The sequence below is a fragment of the Lithobates pipiens genome, unplaced genomic scaffold, assembly GCF_037356315.1.
Source record: "Lithobates pipiens isolate NorthernLeopardFrog02 unplaced genomic scaffold, aLitPip1_a1.2 Scaffold_28, whole genome shotgun sequence".
NCBI lineage: Eukaryota > Metazoa > Chordata > Amphibia > Anura > Ranidae > Lithobates > Lithobates pipiens.
This window is the reverse complement of record NW_027507789.1, coordinates 89,737,376-89,747,062: the sequence shown is the minus strand read 5'-3', so window position 1 is coordinate 89,747,062 and position 9,687 is coordinate 89,737,376. Positions and strand designations below refer to the sequence as shown.

Sequence of the window (9,687 nt, the reverse complement as noted above, 5' to 3'; positions counted from 1 at the left end):
AGGCTAGATTATACAGAAGAACGTCCTGGGTATGCAGAGATGGAGGCTAGGGTATACAGAGAGAGAGGCTAGAGTATGCATACTTGCTAGTGTATACAGGCGGACTAGTGTATACAGAAGACTGGTTAGTTTATACAGAGAGGCTAATGTCTACAGAAGACCGGCTAGTGTATACACATAGGCTAGATTATAGAGAAGAACGTCCTGGGTATGCAGAGATGGAGGCTAAGGTATACAGAGAGAGAAGTTGAGTTACAAAGAGAGGCTAGTGTATGCAGACTTGCTAGTGTATACCGGTGGACTAGTGTATACAGAGAGGCTTGGGTATACAGAGAGCTAATGTATAAAGAGATGCTAGTGTATACAAAAGACAACAAAGAGTAGACAGTGAGGCTCGTGTATACAGAAGACAGGCTACAGAGAAGCTAATTTGTACAAAAGACAGGCTAGTGTATACAGATAGGCTAGATTATACAGAGGAAGGTCCTGGGTATGCAGAGATGTAGGCTAGGGAATCCAGAGAGAGACTGTGTTACACAGAGAGGCTAGAGTATGCAGAAGACCGGCTATTTTTTTTTACAGATAGGCTTGTGTATACAGAAGACAGTCTGGGGAATTCAGTGAGGCTAGTGTATGCAGAGAGGCTGGGACACCGAGACTATTGTAAAAAGAAGGCAGGCTAGTGTATATAGATTACGGGCACCTGTATACAGAAGACAGAGAGGCTAGTCTATATTGAGTGGCTGGTGTACACAGAGAGATTAATGTATACAGAAAAGCTAGCGTGTAAAGAAGACAGGACTTTATTTTTTGCTAATGCAACTACTTTTGAAACATATAAAGTGCTTTTTTCATATTTTGGTGCTGTTAAAAAGTGGTGTGTTGTCAGTGGTGATATCAATGTGACAGTTAATGTGGAGAACTACAACTATTCAAAATAGAGCAAAAGAGTGCTAAAGTTTATTTTGTTAAGTCATTGACTGATAGACGTTAAGTAATTGTCCGTTATGGGTTTGGCAGTACATGGTTTATTTTGATCTAAGATAGTTTTATTCTCTACTTATAGCCGAGTTTTAGACGACTTTATTATTAGCATTATTCGCATTATTCATATATATTATGCAGAGTGTAAGTATTACAGTGAGACGATATTGCTTTTAAAAGATTTGTATTATTATACATAGCATTGTTAGCAGACCAATAGGACAATTTACATGGCTTAATATTGCAGAGCGTAATTTATCAGGAAAGAGATCCAAAGCGTTAGTTGCAGTAGCTTCATAAAACTGAGAAATCGTTGCATTACTCTAAATTTAAAAGTTGTTCCGGTAGCACTGAAAAGACGATATTAGATGAGTGATCTACACATTTCGTTTACTATTTCACTATACCGGCTAAATGTTAATATGTTAATATGTGCTGCGTGTAAGGTAGAAATTAGATGGTTTAGTGTGAGCTGGTTTACCAGGATTTAGAGATAGTAATCTGTTTATACTAGTAATAAATATAGCAAAATAACTATAACGGGTTTAAGTGGAAATACACGAAATAACAGCAACAACGTGTGTAGGTTTTTATCAATCAAGTTAATTACATGTAAGCAGCTAAATATTCTGCAATAGCAGAGATTAAGTATTGCAGTCGAAATGAGATCGGAAGCGTTAGTTGCAGTAGCTCCAAAATGACTGAGAAATCATTTCATTACTCTAAATGTAAAAGTTATTCCGGTAGCACTGAGTGGACTGATATTAGATGAGTGATCGTTCTAGTACAAATTCAGTTTCCTATAGCAGAGAGATACCAGCTAAATGTGAGACGAGCAATTAAACTGTTCACGGTAGCATTGCATTACTCTTAATATGTGCAGCGTGCACTGCTTTTCTCACATTTTGCCGCTGTTAAAAAATGTGTTGCAAGTGTTATGTGTTACAAATGGTTATCAGTGTGACAGTTAATGTGGAGAAGAAGTAATAAACAAAATAGAGTCAGAAAGAGAATCCTATTGCATAGAGGTAGCGAGAGATTAATCTTAATGTGCAGTGTGTAAAAGGTTTTAAAAAGATGGTTTTGTGTGACTTTTGATTTAACGTAAATTTAGCTGTAGACATTATAACTTGTTACAATGATTTAGAGATAGTAATCTCTATAAAATAATAATAATAAGTATAGCAAAACAAATTAGGAAAATTTTGAGGCAGTATGTATAGGTCGAGATATAGTGAATACACAAAAGATCAAGGGATAGTAGCAAAGTCAAGGGATAAATGCAAAGGTACTCTATTTAACAGTAAATTGACGTAGCTTGCAAATTCCAATGTGTAAATCGTTCCATTAATTTTGCGGCGCACGAAGACGGCTTACACTGACTGTTTTCCGTTTCCACTGGAAAGAGAAACCTATTGCATAGAGGTAGCGAGAGATGGTTGGATTAATCTTAATGTGCAGTGTGTAAAAGGTTTTAAATAGATGGTTTTGTGTGAATTTTGCTTTAACGTAAAATTAGCTGTAGACATTATAACTATGGTTAGGTTTACAAAGATTTAGAGTTAGTAATCTCTATAATATAATAATAATAAGTATAGCAAAACAAATTAGGAAAATATTGAGGCAGTATATATAGGTCGAGATAAAGTGAATACACAAAAGGGATCAAGGGATAGTTGCAAAGTCAAGGGATAAATGCAAAGGTACTCTATTTAATAGTAAATTGACGTAGCTTGCAAATTCTAACGTGTAAATCGTTCCATTAATTTTGTTACGCACGAAGACGGCTTACACTGACTGTTTTCCGTTTCCACTGGAAAGAGAATCCCATTGCATAGAGGTAGCGAGAGATGGTTGCATATGGCAGAAAGACGGCTTACACTGCTTTTCTCACATTTTGCTGCGGTAAAAAGAAATGTTTTGTCACTGTGTTTTAACTGTGACAGATAAGGTGGAGAAAAAGAAGTAATACAGTACATGACAGCTGATACTGGTTGAGTAATAAAACTGTTTTATTAAGATGTAAGACTAGTTTTATTCTCTACATATAGGCTTTTCAGAGAGTTGTATAATATAGACGACCAATAGGACATTTAAATGGCTTAATATTGTAGGGAGGAAGTATCGCTGTTCAATGGTAAGAGATTGAAAGCTTAGCTTGAAAATGGCCGAGAAATAGTTGCGTTAGTCTAAATTTAAAGGATATGCCGGTACCAATGAGAAAGCTTATATTAGACTACTTGATCTTTGCATTACACAATCCTATTATTATTATTATTATTATTATTATTAATAAGATCATAGTGCAGAGAGATACTCAGTTAATGTCAGAGATACTCGGTCAATATCAGAAAAGCAATAAAACTGTTTACATCGTTAGAGAGCGATGGTTACATTACTCTTAGTATGTGCAGCAGGGCTCGAGTCCTGCGGGAACGCATGGGAACGGCGTTCCTGTACTATTTCCACAACGGGAACGCCGTTCCCATTAGCAGCCCGAATAGCCCGCCGCTCGTGCGTAGCCCGCCGCTCCTCTGCAGCCCGAGTCAGTGACTGGTTGCTAGGCTAGGGCCGCTCCGCGTCTAGCAACCGGTCACATGACATCGGCCGTACACGTGGGCACGCACTGGAGTCAGTGGGCAGTGCGCATGCGGCTTCCAGCGCAGCCAGCGGCAGACACACGCCGCTGGCATACGGACTGTCTCCTCCCTCCCCTCTACCCAGTGCTCTCCCGAGAAGTAAACCAGGTTAGTCACTAGCACTCTGCATTACCCTGCCAATACTCTGCATTACTCAATACTCTGCAATACCCCGCCAATACTCTGCATTACTCCACCAATACTCTACATTACCCCGCAAATACTCTGCATTACCCCGCCAATACTCTGCATTTCCCCTGCCAATACTCTGCATTACTCTGCCAATACTCTGAATTACTCTGCCAATACTCTGCATTACTCTGCCAATACTCTGCATTACTCCGCCCATACTCTGCATTACTCCGCCCATACTCTGCATTACTCCGCCCATACTCTGCATTACTCCGCCCATACTCTGCATTACTCCGCCTATACTCTGCATTACTCCGCCAATGCTCTGCATTACTCTACCAATACTCTGCATTACTCTGCATTACTCCACCAATACTCTGCATTACTCCAACAATACTCCGCCAATACTCTGCATTACTCCACCAATACTCTGCATTACTCCACCAATACTCTGCATTACTCCACCAATACTCCGCCAATACTCTGCATTACTCCGCCAATACTCTGCATTACTCCGCCAATACTCTGCATTACTCCACCAATACTCTGCATTACTCCACCAATACTCTGCATTACTCTACCAATACTCTGCATTACTCCACCAATACTCTGCATTACTCCACCAATACTCTGCATTACTCCACCAATACTCCGCCAATACTCTGCATTACTCCGCCAATACTCTGCATTACTCCACCAATACTCTGCATTACTCCACCAATACTTTGCATTACTCCACCAATACTCTGCATTACTCCACCAATACTCTGCATTACTCCACCAATACTCCGCCAATACTCTGCATTACTCCACCAATACTCTGCATTACTCCACCAATACTCTGCATTACTCCACCAATACTCTGCATTACTCCGCATTACTCTACCAATACTCTGCATTACTCCACCAATACTCTGCATTACTCCACCAATACTCCGCCAATACTCTGCATTACTCCGCCAATACTCTGCATTACTCCACCAATACTCTGCATTACTCCACCAATACTCCGCCAATACTCTGCATTACTCCACCAATACTCTGCATTACTCCACCAATACTCTGCATTACTCCACCAATACTCTGCATTACTCCACCAATACTCCGCCAATACTCTGCATTACTCCACCAATACTCTGCTATACCCCGCCAATACTCTGCAATACATACCCTGCCGATACTTACTCTGCAATACTTACCCTGCCAAGACTCTGCAATACTTACCCTGCAATGCCCTGCCAATAATCTGCAATACCCAGCAATAATCTGCCATACCCTGCCAATACTCTGCAATACCCTGCCAATACTTATCCTGCCAATATTCTGCAATACCCTGCCAATACTTACCCTGCCAATACATATTCTGCTAATACCCAGCCATACCCATCCATGCTCAGCCAAAATATTATTGGGGGAGATGACGTGGATATTACAGTAGGGGAGATGTATATTGCAGTGGGGACTATATGGTGGTGACATTTTTCACAGGTTTTTGCAAATTCAATTATTATTTGCTGATCCGAAAAAAGATCCGATCTGTGACTCAGATCCAAGGAATGATCCGATCCGTGAGTTTTTTGATCCGTTGCCGATAATCTTGCACGGCAAGGGCAACGTTATTCCAGTTTGTGTGATATTTTCTAATTTGCTGTATTTGAACTTGGAACAGGGTGTATTTGTGTTAGAAATTCCCTGCGAGGGAAAGATCATCACCCATTGTGTTGATTATTCTGTTTGACAAGTTAACTTATTTTGTATTTGTAAACTGGCACTTTACAATAAATGTACTGTATTTTCTGTGAAATATATATGCATATGAGCGTACCTTTATTTATTTTTATTTTTTTTGGTGGGGGAGTGGAACTTGGGTGAGAGTTCCCACACTTTTTTCCCCAGCACTTGACCCCTGATGTGCAGCATGTCTGGTAGCAAATGGATGGTTTTGTGAACATTTTGCATTAAGGTACAATTAGCGGTAGAACTCATGGAAGTGAATAGATTTAAGCGGATTTTGAGATAGTACTCTCCATTTCTAATAAGAAATAAAGAAAAATAAGTCAGGATGGTGTGTCAGGACTGTCACATACTCACAGTCCCGGTACAAATATGCAAAATAGAGCAAAAGCGTACATGGTTTATTTTGATGTATGATAGTTTTATTGCATGCTTGATGTGGATGATTAAAATCGTGTAGTGATCTATATTTAGCATAAGAATGAAAAGGCATATCATGGCAATGAGACAAACTCCATTAGAGATGTGAGCTAGATGAAATGATGAGATTCTCTGTATAGCCCAGATTGTCTTCTGTTATCACTTAGCCTACCCTCTAAATTCACTAGCCTCTCTATATACACCAGTATGTTTACACTAGCCGGTCTTCTGCATACAATAGCCTGTCTTCGATATACACTAGCCTATGTTCTGAATACACTAGCCCGTCTTCTGTCTTCTGTATCCTCTGTATAAACTAGCATCTCTGTATACCCCAAACTGTCTTCTGTAAAAACTTGTCTCTCTTTATAGCCTGTCTAGCCTTTCTTCTGTACACACTAGCTTCTCTGTATACACTAACCAGGCTTCTATATATACAATAGCTTCACTCTATGCACTAGCCTCTCTGTATAATCTAGCCTCTCTATATACCCTAGATAGTGTTCTGCATCTCCGTAGTGGTAGCCTCTCCGTAGAAGCCAGACTTTATTCTGTATTCACTAGCCTTTCTTCTGTATGCTGTAGTCTTCTATATATACTAGCTTCTCTGTACACCCTTGCATCTCTGTAATACACTAAACGTGTATGGGAGACTATCTGTGAATACCAGGTGCCGTACATCTTTGTATATACTAGCCTCTCTTTAAATTAGCCTCTCTGTGTACCCCAGCCTCATTGTTTACTCTAGCATCTCTGTATACTCAAGCCTATCTGCATACACGAGTCTGTATTCTGTATTCACTAGCCTGTATTCACTAGCCTTATATATACTAGCTTCTCGCTTCTCTGTACACCCTTGCATCTCTGTACACTAGACTCTCTGAATACACTAAACCCTCAAGTATACCACAGCCTGTCTTCTGTATACATTAGACTGTAAAAACTAGCTAGAATACACCAGCCTGTCTTCTTTACCCAATAGACTCTCTGTATGCACTACCCAGTCTTCTGTATACACTGTCAGCTTTGATGTATACCCAAGCCTGTCTTCTGTATACACTAGTTTCTCTATATGCACTGTCCTTTCTGTATACTCTCGACCCTCTCTATACATTAACCTCTCTATATACACTAACATCTTTGTATATACTAGCCTCTCTTTAAATTAGCCTCTCTGTGTACCCCAGCCTCACTGTTTACTCTAGCATCTCTGTATACTCAAGCCTATCTACATACACGAGTCTTCTGTATTGTGTATTAACTAGCCTTTCTTCTGTATGCTGTAGTCTTCTATATATACCAGCTTCTCTGTACACCCTTGCATCTCTGTAAACACTGTGTAAACTAGCCAGTCTTATGTATACACTCGCCGACTGTATACACTAGACTCTCTGAATACACTAAACTCTCTGTATACCACAGCCTGTCTTCTGTATACACTAGACTGTAAAAACTAGCTAGAATACACCAGCCTGTCTTCTGTACCCACTAGGCTCTCTGTATACACTACCCAGTCTTCTGTATAGAATGTCAGCTTTCATGTATACCCTTTCTGTATACACTAGCTTCTCTATATGCACTGTCCTTTCTGTATACACTCGACTCTCTCTATACACTAACCTCTCTATATACACTAACATCTTTGTATTTGTCTTTAAACTAGCCTCTCTGTGTACCCCAGCCTCACTGTTTACTCTAGCATCTCTGTATACTCAAGCCTATCTACATACACGAAACCTGTATTCTGTATTCTGGTATGCTTCTGTATGCTGTAGTCTTCTATATATACCAGCTTCTCTGTACACCCTAGCACTGTAACAGTGCTAGGTTCCTGTATTACAGAAACAGAACACCAGCAATAAGGTGTATACTGTGCAGGAGGCACACAACACCGACTCTAACTTCTGCACTGCAGATGCATGTATTGCAGAAATTGAACACCAGTAATAAAGGGTAGCTTCAGGTGTGTACTGTGCAGGAGGCACATAACACCCACTGTAACAGTGCTAGGTTCCCAAGCAGTAAAGACACTGTCCCTGCCTATCGTCCTCTTTCCCTGACCACCGCAACACACTATACAAGGCCGCCGTGCTGGCGGCCTTATATAGTGTGGGGTGTGTACTAAACCCCCCTGAGCTATAATTGGCCACAGGAATCCTGCCTGTGGTGAATTGTGGCTCTCCTCACAGAGGATGTCACATCTGTTCTTATTATATAGAACCTATTATGCTCCTCGTAAACTTTTTCAGTTTGGCCGAACGGCCGGACGCAAGTTGCCCCTGGTGCGGGAACATGGGGGGAGACATGATGCACATGTTTTGGAGATGCCCGAAGTTGATCCGCTACTGGACAGAGGTGACAGGAACCATTGATCGGGTGGTTGGAACCTCCACCAGGATGGAGGCGAAGTATTGTCTCCTGGGATTAGTTGAAGGAGTTGGAAACCCGGGAAGTAGCCAGATGGCAGTTCTGAGATGCCTATTTCAGGCAAGGAAACTGATTGCTCAACCCTGCTTAGCCTCCAATGTTGGCAATGACTTGTTTTTTTTCGCTTGTTTCCCAAGATGACCATGTTGGCGTTTGTCAAGATGGTTGAGAGTGCCCGAAGAGATCGCCTATGGCCCCATCACCTTGAAAGTGCCTGATCTTGTCTGATCTCGGAGGCTAAGCATTATCGGGCCTGATTAGTAACTGGATGGGAGACCAACTGGGAATACCAGGTGCCGTAGGATTCTTTCTATGTTGTTGGCGTTGACATGGTTTTTTTTTTCCGCTTGTTTCCCAAGGTGATCATCTTGGCATTTGTCAAGAGGGCTGAGAGAGCCCAAAGAAATCTCCTACGGCCACATCCCCCTGAAAGCGCCCAATCTCATCTGATCTCAGAGGCTAAGCAGGGTCCGGCCTGGATAGTACCTAATTAAAGGTGCCGTAGGAATCTTTTTATATTGTTGGCTTTGACCTGTTTTTCTTTCGCTTGTTTCCCAAGGTGACCATTTTAGCATCAGTCAAGAGTTTTGAGTATGTCCCAAAGCGTTCGTCTGAGGTCACATCACCCTGAAAGCGCCAAATCTCAGAGGCTAAGCAGGGTCTGGGTCAGATGGGAGACCGCCAGGGTCTATGTTGTTGGCGTTGACCTTTTTTTTCACTTGTTTCCCAAGATAACCATCTTGGTATTTGTCAAGAGGGTTGAGAGTGTCTAAATAGAACACATATGGCCACATCACCCTGAAAGCGCACAATCTCATTGATCTCGGAGACCTAGCAGTGTACGGCCTGGTTAATACCTGTATGGGAGACTATCTGTGAATACCAGGTGCCGTAGGCTTCTTTTTATGTTGTTGGCGTTTACCTGTTTATTTTCGCTTGTTTCCCAAGGTGACCATCTTGGCGCTTAACAAGAGGGTTGAGAGTGCCCAAAGAGATCACCTACGGCCCCATCACCCTGAAAGTGCCCAATCTCATCTGATCTCAGAGGCTAAACAGTGTCGGGCCTGGTTAGTACCTGGATGGGAGACCGCCTGGAAATACCAGGTGCCATAGGTTTCTTTTTTTGTTGTTGGCTTTGAACTTGTTTCTCAAGGCGACCATCTTGGCGTTTGTCAAGAGGGTTGGGCGTGTCTTGAAGAGAACACTTACGGCCACATCACCCTGAAAGCACCCGATCTCATCTGATTTCAGAGGCTTAGCAGCATCAGGCCTGGTTAGTACCTGGATGGGAGACTGCCTGGGAAGACCAGGTGACATAGAAGGATCTGGTCTGGTTAGTGTCTTGATTGGG

The 9,687-nt window shown here is 41.7% G+C and overlaps 1 pseudogene; it reads left to right on the top strand.

Annotated features, from left to right (window-relative positions):
- The first annotated feature begins 9,333 nt into the window (after nucleotides 1-9,333).
- Nucleotides 9,334-9,452, top strand: LOC143936405 (5S ribosomal RNA; annotated as a pseudogene).
- Nucleotides 9,453-9,687: the final 235 nt, after the last annotated feature.